We start from the raw sequence: 26,300 nt of genomic DNA, 5'->3' as shown, positions 1-26,300 counted from the left end.
AAATGAGAGAAAATATTTGTAAATCATATATCTGTATAGGATTTAGTATTCATAATATATGAATAACTCTTACAACTTAAACACCCCAATGATAAAATCATTCAAGAATTTGAATGCATTTCTCCAAAGAAGATGGATAATGATATGAATGGTCACTAAGTATATGAAAAGATGCTCAACATCTTTTCCCTGGACATTGAGGAAATGCAAACCAAAATTATATGAGGTACCCTTTCATTTCCACTAGGATGGCTAGTGGAGAAAGGATGTGGAGACACCACTACAAGCATGAAACCTACAGATATCACAATGACTCTAAGCCCATATTTTTCAATATTAACACTGAATGTAAATGAACTAAATGCTCCAACCAAAAGACATAGGGTATCAGAATGGATAAAAAAAACAAGACCCATCTCTTTGCAGTCTACAAGAGACTCATTTTAGACCTGAGGGCACCTTCAGATTGAAAATGAGGGGATGGGGCGCCTGGGTGGCACAGTCGGTTAAGCGTCCGACTTCAGCCAGGTCACAATCTCGCGGTCCGTGAGTTTGAGCCCCGTGTCAGGCTCTGGGCTGATGGCTCAGAGCCTGGAGCCTGTTTCCGATTCTGTGTCTCCCTCTCTCTCTGCCCCTTCCCCGTTCATGCTCTGTCTCTCTCTGTCCCAAAAATAAATAAACGTTGAAAAAAAATTAAAAAAAATTAAAAAAAAAAAGAAAATGAGGGGATGGAGAACTATCTATCATGCTACTGGAAGTCAAAAGAAAGCTAGAGTAGTCACACTTCTACCAGACAAACTAGACTTTAAATTAAAGGCTGTAACAAGGGATGAAGAACGGCATTATATAATAATTACAGGATCTATCCATCAGGAAGAGCTAACAATGTCTATGCACCAAATTCAGGAGCACCCAAATATATGGAACAATCACAAACATAAACAATCTTATGGATAAGAATGTGGTAATTGCGGGGGACTTTAATACTCCACTTACAACTATGGAAAGATCATCCAGACAGAGAATCAGTAAAGAAACAATGACCCTGAATGATTCATTGGACAAAATGGACTTGACAGATATATTTAGAACTCTACATCCCAAAGCAGCAGAATATACTTTCTTTTCGAGTGCACATGGAACGTTCTCCAAGATAGATTACATACTGGGTCACAAAACAGCCGTAAATAAGTATAAAATAATTGAGACCATACCATGCACACTTTCAGATCACAATTCTGTAAAACTTGAAATGAACCACAGGAAAAAGCCTGGAAAACCTCCAAAAGTATGAAGGTTAAAAAAACATCCTACTAAAGTATGAATGGGTCAACCAGGCAATTAGAGAAGAAATTTAAAAAATATATAGAAACAAGTGAAAATGAGAATACAACAATCCACATGTTTTGGGATGCAGCAAAGGCAGTCATGAGAGGAAAATACATTTTAAATCCAGGCCTATCTCAAGAACAAGAAAATCCCAAATACAAAATCTAACAGCACACCTAAAGGAAATAGAAGCAGAACAGCAATGACACCCCAAACCCAGCAGAAGAAGTGAAATAATAAAGATCAGAGCAGAAATAAACAATATAGAATCCAAAAAGAACAGTAGAACAGATCAAAGAAACCAAGAGTTGGTTTTTTGAAAAAAATAAACAAAATTGATAAACCTCTAGCCAGGCTTCTCAAAAAGAAGAGAGGACCCAAATAGATAAAATCGCAAATGAAAATGGATTTATTACAACCAATCCCTCAGAAATACAAGCGATTATCAGGGAACACTATGAAAAATTATATGCCAACAAACTGGAAAACCTGGAGGAATGGACAAATTCCTAAACACCCACACACTACCAAAACCCAGATGGGAAGAAAAAGAAAATTTGAGCAGACTCTAACTGGTGAAGAAATTGAATCAGTTATCAAAAATATCCCAATAAATGACAGTCCAGGACCATATGGCTTCCCTGGGGAATTCTACCAGACATTTCAAGCAGAGTTAATACCTATATTTCTCAAGCTGTTCCAAAAAATAGAAAGGGAGGGAAAACTTCCAGACTCATTCTATGAAGCCAGCTTTACTTTGATTCCCAAACCAGACAGAGACCCAGCAAAAAAAAAGAGAACTACAGGCCAATATCCCTGATGAATATGGATGAAATAATTCTCAACAAGATACTAGCATATCGAATTCAACAGCATATAAAAAAATTATTCACCATGATCAAGTGGGATTTATTCCTGGGCTGCAGGGCTGCTTCAGTATTCACAAATCTGTCAATGTGATACATCACATTACTAAAATAAAAGATAAGAACCATATGATCTTGTCAATCAATGCAGAAAAGCATTTGACAAAATTCAGCTTCCTTTCTTAATAAAACCCTTGAGAAAGTCGGGATAGGAAAAACATACTTAAACATCAGAAAAGCCATTTATGAAAAGCCACAACTAATATCATCCTCAATGGGAAAAAACTGAGAGTCTTCCCCCTGAGATCAGGACACCAACAGGGATGTCCACTCTCACTGCTGTTGTTTAACACGTGTTGGAAGTCCTAGCAACAGTAATCAGACAACAAAATGAAATCAAAGGCACCAAAATTGGCAAAGATGAAGTCAGCTTTCACTTTTGCAGATGACGTGATACTCTACTGGAAAACCCGTAGAGTCCACCAGAAGTCTGCTAGAACAAATACATGAATTCAGCAAAGTCGCAGGATACAAAATTAATGTACAGAAATCAGTTGCATTTTTATACACCAATAAGAGCAACAGAAAGAGAAATGAAGAAACCGATCCCATTCACAATTGCACCAGAATCATAAAATACCTAGGAATAAACCTACACCAAAGATGTAAAAAGATCTAAGCTTATGAAGGAAATTGAAGAAGACACAAAGAAATGGGAAAAAAAACAGTCTGTGCTCATGGATTGGAAGAAAAAAAAAATTGTTAAAATGTCAATACTACCCAAAGCAATCTACACCTCAATGCAATCCCAATCAAAATGACACCAGCATTCTTCTGAAGCTAGAACAGCATCCTAAATTTGTATGGAATCACAAAAGACCCTGAATAGCCAAAGTAATATTTAAAAAAGAAAACCAAAGTGGGAGGCATCACAATCCCAGACTTAACCTCTACGACAAGTTGCAATCATCAAGACAGTATGGTATTGACACAAAATAAACACCATAGACCAATGGAATAGAATAGAGAGTCCAGAATTGGACCCACAAAGTATGGCCAACTAATCTTTGACAAAGCAGGAAAGAATATCCAATGGAATAAAGACAGTCTCTTTAAACAAATGGTGCTGGGAAAACTAGACAGCAACATGCAGAAGAATGCAACCTAGACCACTTCTTACACCATTCACAAAAACAAACTCAAAATGGATAAAAGACCTGAATGTAAGACAGGAAACCATCTAACCCTAGAGATTAGGAAGTAAAAAACCTCTCTGACCTCAACCGCAGCAATTTCTTACTTGACACATCTCCAAAGAAAGGGAATTAAAAGCAAAATGAACTATTGGGACCTCATCAAGATAAAGAGCTTCTGTACTGCAAAGGAAACGATCAACAAACTAGTATATGTGCTGCCGAAGCGAGCACAACGATCAACAAAACTAAAAGGCAACCAACGGAATGGGAAAAGATATTTGCAAATGACATGTCGGATAAAGGGCTAGTATCCAAAATCTATAAAGAGCTCACCAAACTCCACACCCGAAAAACAATATCCAGTGAAGAAATGGGCAGAAGACATGAGTAGACACTTTTCTTAAAGAAGACATCCAGATTGGCCAACAGGCACATGAAAAGATGTTCAATGTCACTCCTCATCAGGGAAATACAAATCAAAACCACAATGAGATACCACCTCACGCTGATCAGAGTGGCTAAAATGAACAACTCAGGAGACTATAGATGCTGGTGAGGATGTGGAGACACAGGGACCATCTTGCGCTGTTGGTGAGAATGCAAACTGGTGCAGCTGCTCTGGAAAACAGTGTGGAGGTTTCTCAAAAAATTAAAACTAGGTCTACCCTATAACCCAGCAATAGCACTGCTTGGAATTTACACAAGGGATATAGCAGTGCTGATGCATGGGAGCACTTGTACCCCAATGTTTATAGCAGCACTTTCAACAATAGCCAAATTATGGAATGAGCCTAAATGTCCATCAACCGAGGAATTGATAAAGAAGATGTGGTTTATATATACAATGGAATACTACCTGGCAATGAAAAAGAATGAAACCTGGCCATTTGCAGCAACGTGGATAGAACTGGAGAGTATTACGCTAAGTGAAATAAGTCAGGCAGAGAAAGACAGATACCATATGTTTTCACTCATATGTGGATCCTGAGAAACTTAACAGAAGACCATGGGGGAGGTGTAGGGGGAAAAAGTTACAGACAGGGAAGGAGGCAAACTATAAGAGACCCTTAAATACTGAAAACAAACTGAGGGTTTTTGGGGTGTGGGGGAGAGGGGAAAGTGGGTGATGGGCATGGAGGAGGGTCCCTGTTGTGATGAGCACTGGGTGTTGTATGGAAACCAATTTGACAATAAATTATATAAAAAAGTTAAAAAAAACACTGAACTGTACACTATTAATAGGGAGGACTCTAAGGTTTATGAGTTATATCTTAATAAAGCTCTTACAAGAATAGCAAGTATTTTCTCTGCATTATGGAGCAATGATTAAAATTAGGAAGTTAACACATTAATTTAATACTATTATATAATTTATATATCTGAATTAATTTGCCATTCGTTCCATTAATTCCCCTTCTAGCAAAAGAAAGTCTTTGATCATGTGTTGCTATCAGTTGTCATGTCTCATCTCCTTTAATCTGGAACAATTTTTCAGCTTCCCACCCTCCCCCCATACTTTTATCATTTTTAAGAGTGGATTATTTTGTAAAATGCTTCTCACTTTGCTTTTTTTGATATATCCTTATGATTACTTTCAGATTATGCATTTTTGTTAAGAATACCACAGAAGTAGTATGTGCCTTTTCTTTTCTGTGTATCCTATCAGAAAACACCTGGTGTTGATTGTCCAGTTACTGGTGATGTAAAGTGGTGTCTGCCTGGTTCTTCCACTGTCAAGTTATCATATTTACTTGTGAAATTAATATATATTTTGTGGGGGAAATACATTGAGACTATGTAAATATCCTCAAAGTTCCACCTGATGATTTAGTATTCACTGATGATTTTTGCCTGAAAAAATTGGGACTCACATCAATTCCTATTTTTGTTTTTGGGGGTTGTATTTTGATTCAAAGGATTCAAAGAGCTTTGTGTTTTCTAAAACATGTACAGTCAAGCATTGGCCTGCCTGTTTTGAAGTGGTCCATAAAACTAGCCAAACCAGTCAAGCTTAATTTTCCCTATTTGCAGAGAAAACAATGATGTCCTGTGCGTCATTTAGCTGGTCTTAAAACCAGCTAAATTTTTGGAGTTTGCACTCTGCCTTTTTAGACTTGGAGGGGTATGTTGATGATTTGGTGATTGTTTTAAAGGATGCTAAGGTAGTTCTTTGTACTTTACAGAAGTTGAGAGGGTCCTGGACCACTTTTATTTATTGAGATTCTAGGAATAGTAAAATATAAGTAGCAAAAGTGGGTTGAGACTCTGGTAGAAAAAAGTCAACAGGTACTGCAAATGGGGTGGAGATGAGGATGAGCTGGGAATGGGACGGGATTGCCTGGAAAGGGGCCAGAGAACTTTTTAAGGTAATGGTATGTGATATTATGTATGTTTTACCTAAAAATCCCCACCAACACATACTGAGCTCTGGTTAATGATGCACATGCTGAGGTATTTAGGGGAAGGGCACTGATGTCGGCAACTTAACTTAGATGCCAATTTCAATGGGTGGATAGGTGGACAGAGAGATAGATTTGTGATGAGGCAGGTCTAACAAAATTTTAACAATTGTCAACTGTATGTGGTGGCTGAATGAAGGTTCACTTTCAACATTTCTGAATATTTGAAAATTTTTATAATAAAATGTTGGAGGAAAATGAGTTACCAAAAGGCTATATATATTTCAGTTGTTTGCATTTACCAAGTAAATGCCTTTAATGAACCAAAATACAGTGCAAGGAAGTTGTGCTGTTTATGAGATAATTTGGATTTGTTAAAAATATTAATTTACAGTGTCAAAGGTATGATCTCATAATGAGACACAAGTTGAAAGTTGTATGAAGGACTTTTTAATTTTAAATTCTGACAATATAAATTGGAATTATAATCTGATTTGAACATACTTCTCTTCAAACTTTGGTGATCTATCCGAAGTCTGAATTTGTTGAAGTGATATGGCCCTTGTTACTCCCCACTACCCCTCACACCTTGTCTGATGATGATAGTTCATCACAGGGAGACTTGTCACCACATTTTACAGAGGAAAAGCAAAAACATGGCACACTGAACACACTGGATCTCTGAGTTGCTCATTCCCTCACCCCCAACCCACAGGCCCCTCTATGGTGCCTGAAAATAACAAAGCTTTAACATTTACCAAGCAGGAGGTGACAGGTTCTCCCCACTCTTTCTATTCATGGTTTCAATTAATAATTAGTCGCCTGTAAAATGAGCCAATCTGTTTCATGGAGGGGAACAACCTTGAGCCAAGGCGATTAGCATCTTGGTTCTGGCTGCCCTGGGAATTTAAGTTAGTCACACGGCCCATTTAACGTCTCCAAATATTGTTGTCTCCTGAAGAGGGAAGTCATGATTGTTAAATGAAGGAAGCCCTGGGACCCATATGCTGAGGATGCCCTGTGCAGTGGGTTGGCTGGGGCACAGGGCCAGCGGCTTTTGTCCAGCCCACATGCCCGCTCTATTCTTCTCCTAGGACTCAGCAGCTGGCTCCAGGCAGCAAGGACCATAACCACCAGCTGAGGGAGTGGCGGCTGCCCCCAAATACTTGCACACTTGAGCGGCTCTTTTGTCTGCTGAGAAGACATTCCAACTGTCTGTTACCAGTTGGCCTTTGCACAAAGAGGGTGGCGGTAGAGCAGGGCAGTCTGTCTGCACAGAATATTGTTGAGGGAGGCCAATCTGCAAAGAGGCAGCTGTGAGTTGTCTCCTGCGGGATGTGTGCATGGAATGGCTGCAATGCCCAGGACGGACTGAGGCCAGGGGGTGGGCTCAAGGAGCAGGATTAACCAGACAATTTAATTAGTGAGATTTGAGGAATCTTACAATTAAGATATTGGGGCTCCAGGGGGAATGTGAGGAATAATCTAGACCTTTTCTATTCTTTTCCAGGAACCACAAATCTGGCGAGATGGAATCTTCTTTTAAAAGAAATTGCAAGGCATCCTGTGTTTAACAACTGTTGCTGGAAGAAAATTCTTTGAATCATGCTGATTCAAAAATCTGCTCTCCTTTTTCAAATGTCCATCAATAACAGATGGCTTTTCATCTAACAGGAGACGTGAAAAATGATCACTAATGATGGCAACAATAGCATGTTTTATAGAGGCCTCTGAGAGGCATGTACCTCTGAGTGCTTATACTTCTCTCACTGCATCCCCACAGCAGCCCTCTTGCCACATTTCATAGGCAAGAGAATTGGGGCTTTAAAAGGACTAAGTCCTAGAGCACTGACACAGGAACTGAGACCAGGCTGGCCTGCTCCCACACCTGTGCTGCACACCCTCCTCTCCGCCTCCCCAGTGGCAGCTCTTCTTCTTTCTCTGCCAGCTTTGGCTTCTCACCTGTCTGTTCCCCAGGACAGGTTGCAGAGCTGCAGCTCAAGCACCGCCTTTGAGCCTCTTTGGGGACAGCACCCAGGCCATGGGAGAGCTGGGAAGCATGCTGTTGACTTTGGGCATTGCTTTAGTCCACCCATGCTACCTGCATCTGATGTACAGGGTGCCATGAACAAAGAGCTGGTGGATGGAGGGAAGAGCTCTCCAAAAGTCTGCATACCCTTGCTGGGGATGAGATCAGAAAACAATTTGGACACCTGGGAGAGATGGTGGAGGGCCTTAGGAGTATCTTGTCAAAAAGGGTGAGATGAAATGGAGAGGTTGTGATAGGGGAGCTGGGAAGAAATGGTGTGGATCAGAACTCAGGAGACAAGGCAGAGGCAGAGGCAGACACCCAAGAGAGCAGGTCATCAGGGGCCTCTGCTTGGGCAGAGAGATGGGGCTGCAAGACAGACATGAGGATGGGTGGAGGTGCTGGCTGTGTTCCCAAAGGAGTGTCCTGACACCTGTTTGGACACCCAGGGCCTCCTGGTGCACCACTCGTGACACTGTGAAATAGTCCCACCCTGGCCAGTTGTAAGGGGAACCTGGATATGGCAATTAGGGCTCAAAGCCCACTCTGGTGGACTTCAGCATCCTCAATGAGCACACTAGCTAGGGCGACATCAGGCTAGGATGCATGGTGGCTGTTCTCAAGGTGGGGGATCACAGAATGGCCTCTGTTAGCCTTTATATAACAATAATAGCATCCTTAGCTCTTTCACAAATACACAATTTGTGAGGCTACTTGACTAAAAGCAGAATTACCCATCACTGCAACAGCTGTACCACTTCTGTCCCAGGGTATGCCAAACCCCTTTACCACCCCACACTGAGATGCTCTTGGTCCCTGGAGGGGGGGTAAGTGGAAGCCCTGCTGGAAGAAGAGGCCCAGAGGCCAACTCACATGAGAAGGTTAGCTTGGCTGTAGGCAGAGCACACCCATCAGAATTTGGAGTGTAGGTATCATCTTCCCTGATGTTGTTGTGCAACCTCCATGCCTCTCAGGCTGTCACACTGCATCCAAATGCATGTGAATTAAACAACTCTGTAAGTAATTTTCCTTTGGGGAAATAAAGAAAGCAAGGGCTGTGGGCAGTAGGGAGCCAGAAGGAGGGTGTGTGGCATGGAAGAACTGAGCAGGTCTGGGGTTAACTGAGACATATAGAATGGAGATGTGACAGACAATTTCCCTACCATAGCTGAAGAAACAAAGGTGCCTAGGATATCCATGTCTGTTTTGCCCATCATGGCCAGATGTCAGTTGGAGCAGGGGTAGAAAGATGGCCATCAGTGGCTGGGGGAGTGTGCTGATGTCCTGTGATTGTCACAGGATGCAACATGCCAAGTGGAACCCACCAGTAACAGGTTTTTCCTAGTAGCTGATGGTGGCACAATGGTTCAGCATTTGGGCCCTGAATCTGACAGTGCTGGGTTCAAACTCTAGCTCAGTCACTGCAGACTTGAGACGGGATTTGGTACAAGGCATTTAATTGGTAGGTGACTCAGGGAAGAACTGTGAGGGATGTGGGAAGTAAGACAGGGAAGAAAAGGGAGCCAAGGCAGGACACATTAGTGATGAGCTTACTTTTGTGGGCACTTGGGCTAAATCCCACTGGGTGCCTCTGGAACCTGGGAAAACCAGTTTGTCTGGTGGGAAGCTGGGGTCTTATCCACTAACAGTAGTCTGGTAGTCCTGTGGTTGGCTGTGGGCCGTGCCTGGGGATGTTAGTTCCTTAGCCCTTCTGCCTTCCCTCATGCAGTCTTGGTCAGGTCCCTGGGCAGAAAAAAGCTCTGTAAGAGCCTCACCGGCACTCTGGTTGGAAGCTGCAGGAGCAGCCAGTGCAGGGAGGATGGGCCCTCTGCCCCATGATCTGAGGGATGTGCTGGCCCCGCCTCCTCCACTGTCCATCCTCCTGGTTTCTCCTCTCCTCTGTGATTCCACTTTGCCCAGGAGCAATCTGATGTGCTGGCCCATGGCCCTGCACTAGAGAAGAATCATCCTTCCTGTGGAGGCTCCCTGGGCCTGATCTGCAGTGCCTGTGGGGAGCTGACACACAAGGCCCTTCTTCCCTGGGGGACAGTTCTCAGACACCTTACCGAAGTCCCTTTCAGACACTGCACAGGCAGGGTGACCAACTTAGTAATGCACCCCAGTATTGGCATCCCTCAGCCTGCATACCTGCTCCCTGGGATTGCTCCCCAAACCAAGCCTGCATGCCAGCCTGTGTTAGGTTCCACCTTCTGTGAACCAGCTGTTTGCCTCAAGGTTAGACTGAAGGATACTATATGTTTGTACCTTCACAGGGCAGGGTGGAGACTTGACTTTCCTGTGGGTATGTCAGAAAGCTCAATGGGACAACAAAGTAGTTTAATCAGATCAACACTAGGCTGCAGGGCAAGCAAGGACTGGTGAGATGGGGAAATTCTTCCAATGTGTCAACCATGTCTCCATGTTCAGAAGTAGGCAAAGGGCAGAACAGTATTGAGGATTGTTGCTCAAGGCATTTCTTTCCAAGGTACAGAGAAATTTCAGGAGAAGGGTCACCTCTTCATTTTTCCTCATTGTCCTGGAATTCAGGGCCACAGTGTGAAACAGCACTGTTGTCACTGCCCCTTGCTGACAGCAACTGTCTGAGGGGCTCATGTGGCAAATCCAGGGAGCGCCTATGTAACTGTGTTACATTTATCAAAACTAAAAGCTTCATACTGGTACTGCTGTTCACTGAACTACAGACTTTATTTGGATTTCACTAGTTTTATCTCTGTCATTTTTCCTGTTTCAGAACCCAATCCAGAATGCCACATTGTGTTTACTCACTGTGTCACCTTAATCTTCATTTCTGGCAGTTCTCAGTATTTCCTTGTTTTTTCATGACTTTGAACTTTTGAGAAGTGTGTTTACCAATTTTAGAAAAGTGAAGCTGGCTGACAACCAGGTTGGTTGTTTTGTTTCTGTGACTTTTGGCATTCTGGCACGTGAGACCTAACTTCACAACAGCCAGAGGTCATCTGCATTCCCTGGTGCAGTGAAATCATCAAAGATTTCCAAAAATGAATTGAATGTCATTGTTTTCCCATGTATGTGCGCTTTGATGCACTCTTTTGTTGTTGGAAGGGTGCTCCTGTGAAAATAGGCTGCAGTAGGAAGCATTTGGAGATGGTTGCCCCACATGCTTGAGTTTCTGTAGTAAGGGCACGTTTTAATCCCCACAAACCGCTTGTTCCAGCGTGGTGATGTGGTTCTCTCCTCCTGGCACCTGCGTGGAAGGCTCATCACCTCTGCAGGGAATTCTCCCTTGGCTCATGTTCTCCCCAGCAGATGTCAGTCAGTCTCTGCGGTGGTAGCTCCAGGCCAATATGGTTCCTTTTGGCCCTCCTTGGCCCTCTTCCCTGAACAAGGTTCATCTGTGTTTCTGTGCAGAAACAGCCCTGTAGAACTTACTGGGATGAGCTCCTTGGATTGCAAGTACTAAGTGCTCTGGATTCAGTCTCTCAGGACTTGTCTCTGCATTTGTATGGTTCCTTAAACAGGCTTGGGAAGTACAAGGGAGAGAGACAAGAAGGAAGACAGCCAATTACCAAAGACCCTTAGAAGCCATTTGAGTGATTTCAGACTCCATGTCCTCATTGGTGAGGGTGCCCCTGGCACTTCCTGGCTTTCTCTGGGTGTGGGCTGAGAAGGTTCCCAATATACCCAGAAAGCCCCCAGCATTGATCTTTTTATTTAAAAGCAATTTGACTGTATTGAAATCCTGGGCTCACATATTCTTGCTTTGCATCTTAAATGGATTTCTCTAATTCTTTTTGGAGTAAACGTTGCTGTCAACACTGATGGTGATCTGATTTTCTATCCCTTTTTTATTATGTCCAGTCATGCCCTTTTTGCCCAGCTGTCCAAAGGAATTATTTATTTGACTTTAAAGCTCAGTACTTTTACTAGGATCTGTCTTGGTTTTGGTCATTCTGGTGATATTCTCAGGTGTGTATTGTGCTCTTTCCAAATCTCTTTCTAACCCCTATGTTTCAGGAAAATTTTCTGCAATTACAGATTTCAAAATTTGTTCTCTTTCTTTACTCTTGTTTTTTCTTCAGGTACTGCTACTACCTATATGCTGACTTTGTTGTTGTTGCCTAAATGTCACTTCTAGCAAATTCCTTTTTGCATCTTTTTAGATTTCCTTATGATTAAAATAATGTTCTATTTTTCCCAAGGCATTGACTGTTGTGTTATTTGCTCTTATGTTCCTTGAAATTTAGTCTCCATCTCTCAGGTGGTTTTCTTTCAATTTGAATTCTTTCCTGAGTTCTCTCTTTTCTGGTTTCTCCAGTTTCCTTCACTTCTCTCTCCTCTCTTGACACAGTGGTGATACCAGGCAGGGCTCTGGCCATATGGTGGTTGTCCTACTTGCTTGTATTTGGGGACTTCGGGGCAGATACTTTCTCATCTAGTTTTGTCGTAAGTTTGTTCATGTGTTTTTGGTTTCGCTTTATAATTGTCATATTATTTTTGTTATTATTAGGATTCAAAGAGATTCAAAACTTTCGTTACTACTGCTATCTTCCCAGAAGCCCCTTAAATCCTCCTGGATTTGATGACATTAAGCATGTTCCTGAAAGCCATCCCCATGCTAAATGGCTGCAGTAATCTAGCTGCAACCAGAAGTGATGTGAGTCACATAAGTGCATCCCCCACTCAACTTCCCCCGAATGCCTCCGACCACCCAGAGCAACTTGACACACAGGATGTGAGGGAGACAGGTTGGAGAGGTCTTAAGTGCCTGCAATTACAGTAGTTCACTGTGTCAGATTTTACAAAAACATATGACCATGTGAACACATTGCTGGAGCTCTTTCTAAGACCTTGAAAAGGCCGGATAAAGATTTTGTAAACCAGAGGGTATTTGTAAGATGAAACATTATACAGCCGAGGAGAACAATTTTTTTGTATTTAAAAATAATCTTTTCATAATAATAAATGTGCATTTCAGAAAATTAGAAAATATAGATAAAACTGCATAATATAAGAAAATAAAAACATCATATTCCTGTCACCAAGAGGTGACCACTGTTAATACCTTAGCATATAGCTTTGCAGATTTTGAAATCTCTTGATGACAGTTAAAACTGCCCAAAAATGATGTGGAGTGAAAAAAAAAATCAGTACAAGTTGTCTCAACAATGATATTGAGTTGTGAAGTTACATACACGTTGAACAGTATTAAAATGAAATATACCAAAAATGTTAACAGGGTTTATTTGTGGATCATAGGTGTAAGGGGATTGTTATTTTCTTATTTCCTATATTTCCTACATCAGGCATGCAGACTTTTATAATAAGAAAAAAATGAATCATTTAGAAAAGTAATTATAGATTTCCAGAAGTGAGATGCAATTATGAGCGTATGTAAAATCGTATAAACAGCTTATTTTGTGTCTGATGATTATGTAGCTGCATTATGGTGTTTCATGTTCTCCTTCCTTAAAAAAAAAAAACCCAAATCAGATCAGATTGTGATTTTGTTCCCTGACATTAACACGTGGGCATTACAGGAACGTGTATGTCACATGGTCAATTCATTGCCAGAAGGATTATGTCGTCAGGGGAATAAATTTGAAATTCTCAAGGTACTTTGCTCTGGTAATCAGGACTTTATTTATCTCTAAGCTAAAAGAGGGGATTGAATTCTTTAACAATGATCAGAAAATGCTTTTAGGAAGATTCCTTTCCTATTAAAATTTTTCTTAAAGTTGCAGCAAACACTGTGTGATGTGCCCGTGCAGGTGGAGCCAGCAGAAGGCTTGATGAGATGGTTTCCTTTTCCTTGAAAGACACAAGAAAGAATGTCACAGGATGCATGGAGGAAAAATGATTTGTAAGGGGAAAAAAGTTTGAGTAAGGTGCAGTCAATGATAGTGATGACATATTGGCAAGGTTTCCTGGCATAGTCACTTTTGGGGACTTTGATTTTCCAAGTAAAACTCAGTTGGTGACAAAATTCCCACCATTGGCCACAGAGTATTCTTAACTATTTGAGAAATGTAGGCCTTAAGTTAAAATCAGATTTATGCAACTTACACTTTAGTAGTTCAATTTAAGTGCAACTTCTGTGTTTGAAATGTGTCTAATTTTTTTAGTAGTGTAAATTCGAAGGGCTAGTATTTACCAGATGGCGGAGCCTCAGAAGACCTGAATGCTTCCAGTGAGAAGACCCTAGACCACACCCACTTAACCCTACCCTTTCTTTGGGGCTGCTGGAGATATCCGATATATCCCATGGTTCATACTATTGCACTTACACTGTTGGAAGGGAGTGGTGGAATTGCTATCCCCATGCCACTGCCCAGAGGAAAGGACCCCATTTCCCAGGAACAATGACTGTCCTATCTCCTAGGCAAGAAAGTCAGCAGGAGCCCTTGTGCAGCGGCAGCAGCTTAGGTATGGGTCCTCTGCACTCCTCTCTTCTGCTTCTAGAGAGGCTTGGAAGATGAGGGAGTATTCCTACTTGCTTCTAGGTGACTCTTACCTGGGTCTGGATCCAGACTCACTCACAGGAGAAAGAACCTACTCATTTCCATGTTCAGAACTGAAAGGTGCATCTTTACTCAAACCAGAAAGTAGATAGTTACAACTTTGACCCCGGGGGAAAGCCACAGCTTGGACACTAATAAATATTATGTGTGGTTCTTTTTATCTATAAATCATATGAAAGAAGTTAAGTTGTGAGTCATGTACCTTGATAAGCAAACTATTGACTTAAGTCTTCTTAGTAATTTGCTGGGCACTCATGAGTATAATCTCTCCCTTTCACGTCACTGGGGAAAGCACCATGGGTGGGAACTAGATGTCCATTCATTATGAGCACTGAAATATCAAAGAATTTCTATGCATATCTCGCAAAAATATTTCTGGGGTACAAGGGATTTGCTCACATATATGAAGCTTACTGGTAGTAAGACTCTCTTAACATACAGTATGCAGGCATATTTTGTTTTATTTCATCTCACAGATATGGTGTTTTTCACAAATTGAAGGTCTGTGGCAACCGTGTGTGGAGCAAGTCTATTGCCATCATTTTTCCAACAGCATTTGCTCACTTCATGCCTTTCAATTCTTGAAATATTTTAAACTTTTAAAGTTGTTATTATTTTTGTTTTGATGATCTGTGATCAGTGATCTTTGATGTTACTGTTGTAATTGTTTTGGCCACAAACTGTGCCCATATGATAGTGAACTTGTTTGATAAATGTTATCTATCTTCTGATTGCTCCACCGACCAGCCATTTCCCCCATCCCTCTCCTGCTTCTCAGGCCTCCCAGTTTCTGAGACACAACAATATTGAAATTAAGGCAACTAATAACCTCACAGTGGCCTGTAAGTGCTCAAGTGAAAGGAAGTATCACATGTCTCTCACTTTAAATCAAAAGCTAGAAATGATTAAGCTTAGTGAGGAAGGCATGCTGAAAGCTGAGACAGGACAAATAGTTGGCCTTCCACCAGTTAGCCAAGTTGTGAATGCAAAGAAAAGTTCTTGAAGGAAAGTAAAAGTGCTACTTCAGTGAACACATGAATAATAAGAAAGTGAAACAGGCTTATTGCTGATATGGAGAAGGTTTCAGTGATCTGGATATAAGGTCAAACAAGCTTAAGCCAAATCCTAATCCAGAGCAAGGCCCTAACTCTCTTTAATTATGTGAATGCTGAGGGAGGTGAGGACATTACAGAAGAAAAGTTTCATGCTAGCAGAGGTTGTTTCATGAGGTTTAAGGAAAGAAGCCATCTTCATAGCATAACAGTATAAGATGAGGCAGCAAGTGCTGATGTAGAAACTGCAGCAATTATCCAGAAGATCTAGTGAAGGTAATTAAGAAAGTTGGCTATACTCAACAACCGACTTTCAATGTAAATGAAAATAGTCTTTTATTGGAAGATGTCATTTAAGACTTTCATAGCTATAACAGAGAAGTCAATACCTGGCTTCAAAACTTCAAAGAACAGGCTAACTCTCTTCTTAGGGATTAATGCAGCTGGTGACTTAAGTTGAAACGAATGCTCATTTACCATTCTGAAAATCCCAGAGCCCTAAAAATTATGCCATATCTACTCTGCCTGTGCTCTCTAAATGGAACAGCAAAGCCTGGATGGCAGCACATCTGTTTACAACATGGTTTACTGAATATTCTGAGCTCACTGTTGAGAACTACTGCTCAGAAAAAAAGATTTATCTCAAATATTGCTAATTGATAATGAACCTGACCACCCAAGAGTTGTGATGGGATGTCCAATGAGATTCATGTCATTTTCATGCTTGCTAACACAACAACCATTCTGCAGCCTATAGATTAAGGAGTTACTTTGATTTTCAAGTCTTATTATTAAGAAACACAGTTTGTAAGGCTATATCTGCCATTAAATAGTATTCCTCTGATGGACCCGGGCAAAGTAAATAGTAAACTGTCTGGAAAGGGTTCACCCCTCTAGATGCCACTATGAACATTCATAATTCATGGGAAGAGGCCGAAATATCATCAGGAAGTTTGGAAGTAGTTGATTCCAACCCTCATGGATGGCTTTGAGGGATTCAAGACTTCAGTGGGAATTAACTACAGATGTGGTAGAAACAGCAAGAGAACTTGAGTCAGAAGTGGAGCCTGAAGGTGTGACTGAAACGCTGCAATCTAATGATAAAACTTGAATGGATGAGGAGCTGTTTCTTATAGATGAGCAAAGGGTCATTTCTTGAGATGGAATCTACACCTGTTGAAGATCCTGTGAAGGTTGTTGAAACTGCAGCAGAGAATTTAGAATAGTATTTAAAATTAGTGATAAGCAGTGGCAGGGTTTGAGAGGATTAATTCCAATCATGAAAGAAGTTCTACTGTGGGTAAAATGCTATTAAATAGCATCCCCTGCTACAGAGAAATTGTTTGTGAAAGGAAGAGTCAATCAACACATCAAACTTCATTGTCTTATTTTAAGAAATTGCCACAGCAACCTCAGCCTTCAGCAACCATCACCCTTATCAGGTCAGCAGCTACCAACATTGAGGCAAGGCTCTCTATCAACAAAAAGATTACAACTTGCTGACATTTCAGGTGATGGTTAGCATTTCTAAGCAATAAAGTATTTAAATTTTTAAAAAATGTTTACTTATTTATTTTTGAGAGAGAGAGAGAGTGCAAGCAGGGGGTGGGGCAGAGAGAGAGAGAGAGAGAGAGAGAGAGAGAGAGAGACAGAATCCGAAGCAGGCTTCAGGCTCTGAGCCCACAGTCAGCACAGAGCCCAATGAGGGACTGGAACCCACAAACTGCAAGATCATGACCTGAGCCAAAGTCAGACACTCAACCAACTGAGCCACTCAGGTTACCCAGCAATAAGGTATTTTAATTTTTTATTTCTTTATTTTTATATTTAATTTTTTAAAAGTAGGCTCCACACCCAACGTGGGACTTAAACTCACAACCCTGAGATGAAGAGTGGCATGTTTCACCAACTGAGTCAACTAGGCACCCCTAGGCAATAAGGAATTCTTAAATTAAGGTATGTACATTGTGTTTTTAGATAATAGTATTGCACACTTAAGAGGCTAAATTATAGTGGAAACAAAACTTTTATATGCACTGGGAAATAAAATATTTATTTGACTCTTTATATTGTGATATTTGCTTTATTTTAGTGTTCTGGAACCAAACCTGCAATATCTCTGAGGTATGTCTGTAATATAATCATGGCTGCTTTGTAAGGCCGCTTATGTGTCTGAAAGATCATGCCTTGTGGGATTAGAGTGTCTTGTATTTGAATATTGTATGATGTTGGGCAAGTTACTTAGCCTTTCTGAGCCTTGGATGTATCATCCTTAAAAACAGGATGATAGAATGGAGTCACATTATATGACCTTTATAAATACAGTTACACAAGTTTCAGAGAGAGAGAGAGAGAGAGAGAGAGAGAGAGAGAGGACAGAGAGTGGGAGACAGAAATAATCAGAAACAATTTAATTAGCAGAAGTCATTCAATCAGCAGTACACCTAATAAGCACATGGCCCAGAGAGATGGCGCTTTCCACTTGATTATTCTCAGCTACGATGTTATTGCTGACTGTGAGTCTAACACTCTTAGACACATGAAACATCCTGGGTGAATTCCAGTATTCTTAGACATGGGCTTTTTCATGGTTAAGTTCACTGAGGGCTTGTATATCAGTCTTCCACATAATGGATTCCTAAGGGGTATTCAGAGGCAATTCTGACCATATGAATACCTCACTTTGCTCAAACCCTTTGGAAGCTCATTCTGTAGTGAGCCATGATTCTGAGCACTGCCTTGTTAAAGGCTTGTTGTGAGGAAGAAAGGAGACTCAGCCTAGGAACATGGTTGGATACATTAGGAGTTCAATGAATGTGTATTTTATCACATCCACTGGGGAAATATCATTTAAATCTAAAGTCAAAAGATTATTTATTTATTTATTTATTTATTTATTTATTTATTTATATTTACATCCAAGTTAGTTAGCATATAGTGCAATAATGATTTCATGAGTAGATTCCAGTGATTTATCCCCTATGTAAAACACCCAGCACTCATCCCAACAAGTGTCTTCCTTAAGGCCCCTTACCCATTTAGCCCATACCCTACCCACAACCCCTCCAGCAACCCTCAGTTTGTTCTCTGTATTTAAGAGTCTCTTATGTTTTGTTCCCCTCAAGTCAAAGGATCATTTAATGGGACTACAGGACAAGCACTTTGGGCAGGTATCCATGAGAGCTGACCGTATTCATCCTCCATGACCCAGCAATTCCATTGCTAGGGAACTATGCAAAAACTTGTATACCTAAGTTCAGTATGTGCTCTATGGCAGCACTATTTGTAATGATCCCACATTGCAAAGAACTCAAATGCCCATCACCAGTAGAATAGATGAATAGCTTGTGAAATACACAGCAACGGCTTTAATGAATAAGCCTCAGCTACCCACAGAACATGGATGAACTCACAAATGCAACGATGAGTGAAGGAAATCAGAAAGAAAAAAGAGTTCACATTGTATGATTTTAGTTATATAATGTTTAGAAAATGGAAACACTAATCTGTAGTAGCAGAAGTCAGGAGAGTGGTATCCTTAGTGGGTGGGGAAGGGTGCTTCTGGGGTTCTAATAATTTTCTATTTCTTGATCTCGGTGTAAACATTTTGTGAAAATTCGATGAGCTGTACTTTTATGACTTGTGCATTTATGATTTTGTATGAATGTTATACTTTAAAAATATGATTGTGTCTCCAGATTTTTAAAAATGCTTATTATTTTTGAGGGAGAGCATGAGTGGGGAAGGTGCAAAGAGGGAAGGGGAAAGAGAATCTAAAGCTCTGTGCTGGCAGCAGTGAGCCCGATGAAGGCTCAAACTCAGAACTGTGAGATCATGACCTGAGCCAAAGTCTCACACTCAACCAGCTGAGCCACCCAGCCACCCAGGCATTTTTAAATGCTGTTTTGTGTATGTTTGTTAGTTTTGACTTTTTAGCATACCGTCCTTGAGGCAGAGACCATTCTCGCTTCATTGTGACCCTCCATGGAGTCAGGCTGGGACAGTGCATACTCCAACATTTGTGGACAGATATTCAACATCCCTGTGATGATGGAGTCATCCTCATTCCTCAGCAAAATCACCATGTTGGGCATTAGTAGGTGGGAAGAAATGAACTAACAAAGCAGTTGCTTCTCTGCAATTCATTCTCAGAGCTTAGTACTTTTGGCCATTCCCTCAGCATTTCATCTCTATTGTGAAGAGATCAGGTGGGCGAAACTAGGTCAGACACAAGGAATTCCTAAGCTGGGGAATGGTGAATACGTGCAGTGTTTACCCATAAATGTTGTGTGGCCTTCATTACTTGTAATCACTGAGGATAGACACTCCATTTGCTCTGGAGAGTGATTGAGTGGCTGCACCACTACAGTGTAGATCTCAAACGACTTCAAATAGAAGGCATGAGTACTAGTGGCTTGGGAAACTCGGAGGTCCATGCCCTACTGCCAATGAAAGAACCGGGACCCACGGACCTGCTTGATGAATCCCAGCTATCCAGCCCATCACAGCTTAGTGAGGCTCTCTCTCAGTTGGGAGCACATGGGCAGAAGGAATGTATACAACAATTCAAGGGCAGCTAGGGCATCTGCTCATGGCACGTCTTTTTCTTGCCACTATCTCCAGCACCATATTAGGCACTGGGAACATGAAGAACTGAAGCAGTGCAACTCCCGCCTTGGCTTGCTGCAGGTAAGTCTTCCTTGGTGGCACTCCCTGGTCCTGTCAGTCTTGGGTAATCATCATTAGCCCCTCCATGATTCAAAGGGACCACAGGCCATCCTAGGGTAACTCCCCTCTGATCTGTACCTTGTAAAGGTGTGGACACAGCGACCCCAAGGACTTGGCTGACAAACAGTGAGTGTCTTTATCTTTCTTTATGCTGAGGGCAGTAGTTCACCTGCAACACTCTGCACTACAATTGCTCCCTCAACACACAGCTGAAGAGTGAGAGCAAAACAGTATGTCTATTACATATTATCTAATTCAGAATTAGATTCCTAATTCACTCAGAAACAGCCATATTTATTCTATGTCTGTGGCAATTGGCATGGCACTTTCATTGGCTGATTTCCCATTCCATAAATATTTCTTCTCTCAGATTCACTATTCAGACTCAGACGTGGTGTGGGATTAGCCATGGGAGACTCAGGCAAGCAGAAGGAGAGTTTAAAGCATTGTAAATGCACTTTGTAGACAAACTTACAATTATTGTCTGGTTAACTCTGTATGTCTACATTTCAGTTTACATATGTCAGGTTTAGGTAGATTCAGACTTAGGCTGAATACCAAAACTGAAACCAAACTTCAGTGCATTTCTACATAATATTTTCCCCTTAGAGTTTAAGGTGGAAGGCGGTGAAAGGCATATTTCATATTGATGAATATACAAGTCACCCAGAGGATATATCACAAACCTTCATGTATCTAACTATGTTGTCAAAATAATGTCTGAGACACATGTTTTTTCACCTTTAACATTTCCAAAATGAGGATGTGCCATAATCGGAATGTCTTCCAAGAGCTATCAACCAGGTGGCAGTCACTGCCTGTTAACACAAGAACTGGCCTGTTACTCCTAATGGCCAGATGGATGATGACAACCGCAGCATGTCTGTCAGGAAACCAGGTGAGGGTCACCGGGGAGCATCATTGTCTGAAGAGCTTCTGGTAGCACATCAACAAAGCAGCAGCTTTGATGTGAATGGATATGGACACCTAGGAAGGAAACCTCAAAGACAATAGTGATGCACTTTTTATTTATTTATTTATTTATTTATTTATTTATTTATTTATTTATTCTTTTTAAAAATGCTTATTTATTTGTTTTTGAGACACAGAGAGAGAGAGAGATTGAGAGAGAGTGATTGAGAGAGAGAGAGAGATTGAGAGAGTGATTGAGAGAGAGAGAGAGAGAGCAGGAGAGGGGCAGAGAGAGAGAGTCAAACAGAATCTGAAGCAGACTCCAGGCTCCAAACTTCCAGCACAGAGCCTGATGCTGGGCTCGAACCCACGAACCATGAGATCATGACTTGAGCCAAAGTCAGATGCTTAACTGAGCCATCCAGGCACCCCGAGAGGCACTTTATTATTTTTTTAATATGAAATTTATTGTCAAATTGGTTTCCACACAACACCCAGTTATCATCCCAACAGGTGCCTTCCTCAATGCCCATCACCCACCCTCCACACCCTCCCACCCCCCATCAACCCTCAGTTTATTCTCAGTTTTTAAGAGTCTCTTATGTCTTGGCTCCCTCACTCTAACTTTTTCTTTTCTTCCCCTCCCCCATGGTCTTCTGTGAAGTTTCTTAGGATCCACATAAGGGTGAAAACATATGGTATCTGTCTTTCTCTGTATGACTTATTTCACTTAGCAGAGCACTCTCCAGTCCCATCCACATTGCTACAAAAGGTCATGTTTCATTCCTTCTCATTGCCAAGTAGTATTCCATTGTGTATATAAACCACAATTTCTTTATCCATTCATCAGATGATGGACATTTAGGCTCATTCCATAATTTGGCTATTGTTGAAAGTGCTGCTATAAACATCGGGGTACAAGTGCCCCTATGCATCAGCACTGCTGTATCCCTTGTGTAAATTCCTAGCAGTGCTATTGCTGGGTTATAGGGTAGATCTAGTTTTAATTTTTTGAGGAACCTCCACACTGTTTTCCAGAGTGGCTGCACCAGTTTGCATTCCCACCAACAGAGCAACAGGGTTCCCGTTTCTCCAAATCCTCGCCAGCATCTATAGTCTCCTGTTTTGTTCATTTAGCCACTCTGACTGGTGTGGGGTGATATCTGAGTGTGTTTTGATTTGTATTTCCCTGATGAGGAGCGACGTTGAGCATCTTTTCATGTGTCTGTTGGCCACCTGGATGTCTTCTTTAGAGAAGTGTCTACTCATGTCTTCTGCCATTTTTTCACTGGATTATTTGTTTTTCGGGTGTGGAATTTGGTGAGTTCTTTATAGATTTTGGATATTAGCCCTTTATCCGACATGTCATTTGCAAATATCTTTTCCCATTCCGTTGGTTGCCTTTTAGTTTTGTTGATTGTTTACTTTGCAGTGCAGAAGCTTTTTATCTTGATGAGGTCCCAATAGTTCATTTTAGCTTTTTTAATTCCCTTGCCTTTGGGGATGTGTCAAGTAAGAAATTGCTGCAGTTGAGGTCAGAGAGGTTTTTTTTTCTGCTTTCTCCGCTAGGGTTTAGATGGTTTCCTGTCTTACATTCAGGTCCTTTATCCATTTTGAGTTTATTTTGTGAATGGTGTAAGAAAGTGGTCTAGTTTCATTCTTCTGCATGTCGCTGTCCAGTTTTCCCAGCACCACTTGCTGAAGAGACTGTCTTTATTCCATTGGATATTCTTTCCTGCTTTGTCAAAGATTAGTTGGTCCATTTCTGGGTTCTCTATTCTGTTCCATTGATCTGAGTGTCTGTTCTTGTGCCAGTACCATACTGTCTTGATGATTACAGCTTTGTAGTATAGCTTGAAGTCTGGGATTGTGATGCCTCCTGCTTTGTTTTTCTTTTTCAAGATTGCTTTGGCATTTGAGGTCTTTTCTGGTTCCATAAAAATTTTAGGATTATTTGTTCTAGCTCTGTGAAGAATGCTGGTATTATTTTGATGGGGATTGCATCAAATTTGTAGATTGCTTTTTGGGTAGTATTGACATTTTAACAATATTTGTTCTTCCTATCTAGGAGCATGGGATCTTTTTCCATTTTTTTTTTGTGTCTTCTTCAATTTCTTTCATAAGTTTGTATAGTTTTCAGTGTATAGATTTTTCATCTCTGGTTAGGTTATTCCTTGGTATTTTATGGTTTTTGGTGCATACTGTAAATGGGTTCGATCCCTTGATTTCTCTTTCTCTCACTTCATTGTTGGTGTATAGGAATGTAATCGATTTCTGTGCATTGATTTTATATCCTGCAACTTTGCTGAATGCATGAATCAATTCTAGCAGTTTTTTGGTGGAATCTTTTGGGTTTTCCATATAGCGTATCATGTCATCTGCAAAGAGTGAAAGTTTGACCTCTTCCTGGCTGATTTGGATGCTTTTTATTTCTTTGTGTTGTCCTGATTGCAGAGGCTAAGACTTCCATACTATGTTGAACAACAGTGGTGAGAGTGGACATCCCTGTCTTGTTCCTGACCTTAGCGGGAAAGGTCTCAGTTTTTTCCCCGTTGATGATGATATTAGCGTTGGGTCGTTCATATATGGCTTTATGATCTGAGGTATGCTCCTTCTATCCCTACTTTCTTGAGGGTTTTATCAAGAAAAGTTGTTGTTTTTTGTTAAATGCTTTCTCTGCATCTATTGAGAGGATCATGTGGTTCTTGTCCTTTCTTTTATTGATGGGATGAATCACATTGATTGCTTTGCGTTATTGAACCAGCCCTGCATCCAGGTATAATCCCACTTGGTCGTGAGTGATTAATTTTTTTTCAATATATGAAATTTGTCAAATTGGTTTCCATACAACACCCAGTGCTCATCTCAACAGGTGTCCTCCTCAATACCCATAACCCACTCTCCCGTCCCTCCCACCCCCCATCAACCCTCAGTTGGTTCTCAGTTTTTAAGAGTCTCTTATGCTTTGGCTCTCTACCACTCTAACCTCTTTTTTTTTTCCCTTCCCCTCCCCCATGGGTTTCTGTTAAATTTCTCAGGATCCACATAAGAGTGAAAACATAGGGTATCTGTCTTTCTCTGTATGGCTTATTTCACTTAGCAGAACACTCTCCAGTTCCATCCATGTTGCTACAAAGAGCCATATTTCATTCTTTCTCATTGCCACGTAGTACTCCATTGTGTATATAAACCACAATTTCTTTATCCATTCATCAGTTGATGGACATTTAGGCTCTTTCCATAATTTGGCTATTGTTGAGAGTGCTGCTATAAACATTGGGATACAAGTGCCCCTATGCATCAGTACTCCTGTATCCCTTGGGTAAATTCCTAGCAGTGCTATTGCTGGGTCATAGGGTAGGTCTATTTTTAATTTTCTGAGGAACCTCCACACCTTTCCAGAGTGGCTGCACCAATTTGCATTCCCACCAACAGTGCAAGAGGGTTCCCGTTTCTCCAAATCCTCTCCAGCATCTATAGTCTCCTGATTTGTTCATTTTAGCCACTCTGACTGGCGTGAGGTGATATCTGAGTGTGTTTTGATTTGTATTTCCCTGATGAGGAGCGATGTTGAGCATCTTTTCATGTGCTTGTTGGCCGTCTGGATGTCTTCTTTAGAAAAGTGTCTACTCATGTTTTCTGCCCATTTCTTGACTGGATTATTTGTTTTTCAGGTGTGGAGTTTGGTGAGCTCTTTATAGATTTTGGATACTAGCCCTTTGTCTGATATGTCATTTGCAAATATCTTTTCCAATTCCATTGGTTGCCTTTTAGTTTTGTTGGTTGTTTCCTTTGCTGTGCAGAAGCTTTTTATCTTCGTAAGGTCCCAGTAGTTCATTTTTGGTTTTAATTCCCTTGCGTTTGGGGATGTGTCAAGTAAGAAATTGTTGCGGCTGAGGACAGAGAGGTTTTTCCCTGCTTTCTCCGCTAGGGTTTTGATGGTTTCCTGTCTCACTTTCAGGTGTGAGTGATTAGTTTTTTAAATGTATTGTGGGATCTGGTTGGCTAATATCTTGTTGAGGATTTTTGCATCCATGTTCATCAGGGAAATCGGTCTATAGTTTTCCTTTTTAGTGGGATCTTTGTCTGGTTTTGGAATCAAGGTAATGCTGGCTTCATAGAAAGAGTTTGGAAGTTTTCCTTCCATTTTTATTTTTTATTTTTTATTTTTATTAACACCTTCAAGAAAATAGGTGTTAACTCTTCCTTAAATATTTGGTAGAATTCCCCTGGAAAGCCATCTGGCCCTGGACTCTTGTTTTTTGGCAGAATTTTGATTACTAATTTGATTTCCGTACTGGTTATGGGTCTGTTCAAATTTTCTATTTCTTCCTGTTTCCGTTTTGGTAGTTTATATGTTTCTATGAATTTGTCCATTTCTTCCAGATTGCCCATTTTATTGGCATATAATTGCTCATAATATTCTTTTATTATTGTTTTTATTTTGGCTGTGTTCGTTATGATCTCTCCTCTTTCATTCTTGATTTTATTTATTTGGGTCTTTTTCTTTTTCTTTTTGATCAAACTACGCTAGTGATTTATCAATTTTGTTAATTCTTCCCAAGAACCAGCTTCTGGTTTCATTGATCTCTTCTACTGTTTTTTTTTTTTTTTTTTTTGGTTTCGATAGCATTAATTTCTGCTCTAATCTTTATTATTTCCTGTTTTCTGCTGGTTTTGGGCTTTATTTGCTGTTCTTTTTCCAGCTCCTTAAGGTGTAAGGTTAAGATTGTGTATCTGAGATCTTTCTTCCTTCTTTAGGAAGGCCTGGATTGCTATATACTTTCCTCTTATGACTGCCTTGGCTGCATCCCAGAAGCTTTGGGTTGTGGTGTTATCATTTTCATTGGCTTCCATATACTTTTTAATTTCCTCTTTAACTTCTTGCTTAGCCCATTCATTCCTTAGTAGGATGTTCTTCAGTCTCCAAGTATTTGTTACCTTTCCAAATTTTTTTCTTGTGGTTGATTTTGAGTTTCATGGCATTGTGGTCTGAAAATATGCACGGTATGATCTCAATCTTTTTGTACTTGCTGAGGGCTGATTTGTCCAGTATGTGGTCTATTCTGGAGAATGTTCCATGTGCACTGGAGAAGAATGTATATTCTGCTGCTTTAGGATGAAATGTTCTGACTATATCTGTTAATTTCATCTGGTCCAGCATGTCATTCAAAGTCAGTGTTTCCTTGCTGATTTTTTTGATTAGATGATCTGTCCATTGCTGTGAGTAGGGTGTTGAAGTCTCCTACTATTATGGTATTACTATCTATGAGTTTCTTTATGTTTGTG

The sequence above is a fragment of the Lynx canadensis genome, chromosome A3, assembly GCF_007474595.2.
Source record: "Lynx canadensis isolate LIC74 chromosome A3, mLynCan4.pri.v2, whole genome shotgun sequence".
Lineage (NCBI taxonomy): Eukaryota > Metazoa > Chordata > Mammalia > Carnivora > Felidae > Lynx > Lynx canadensis.
This window is presented reverse-complemented; position numbering follows the sequence as displayed.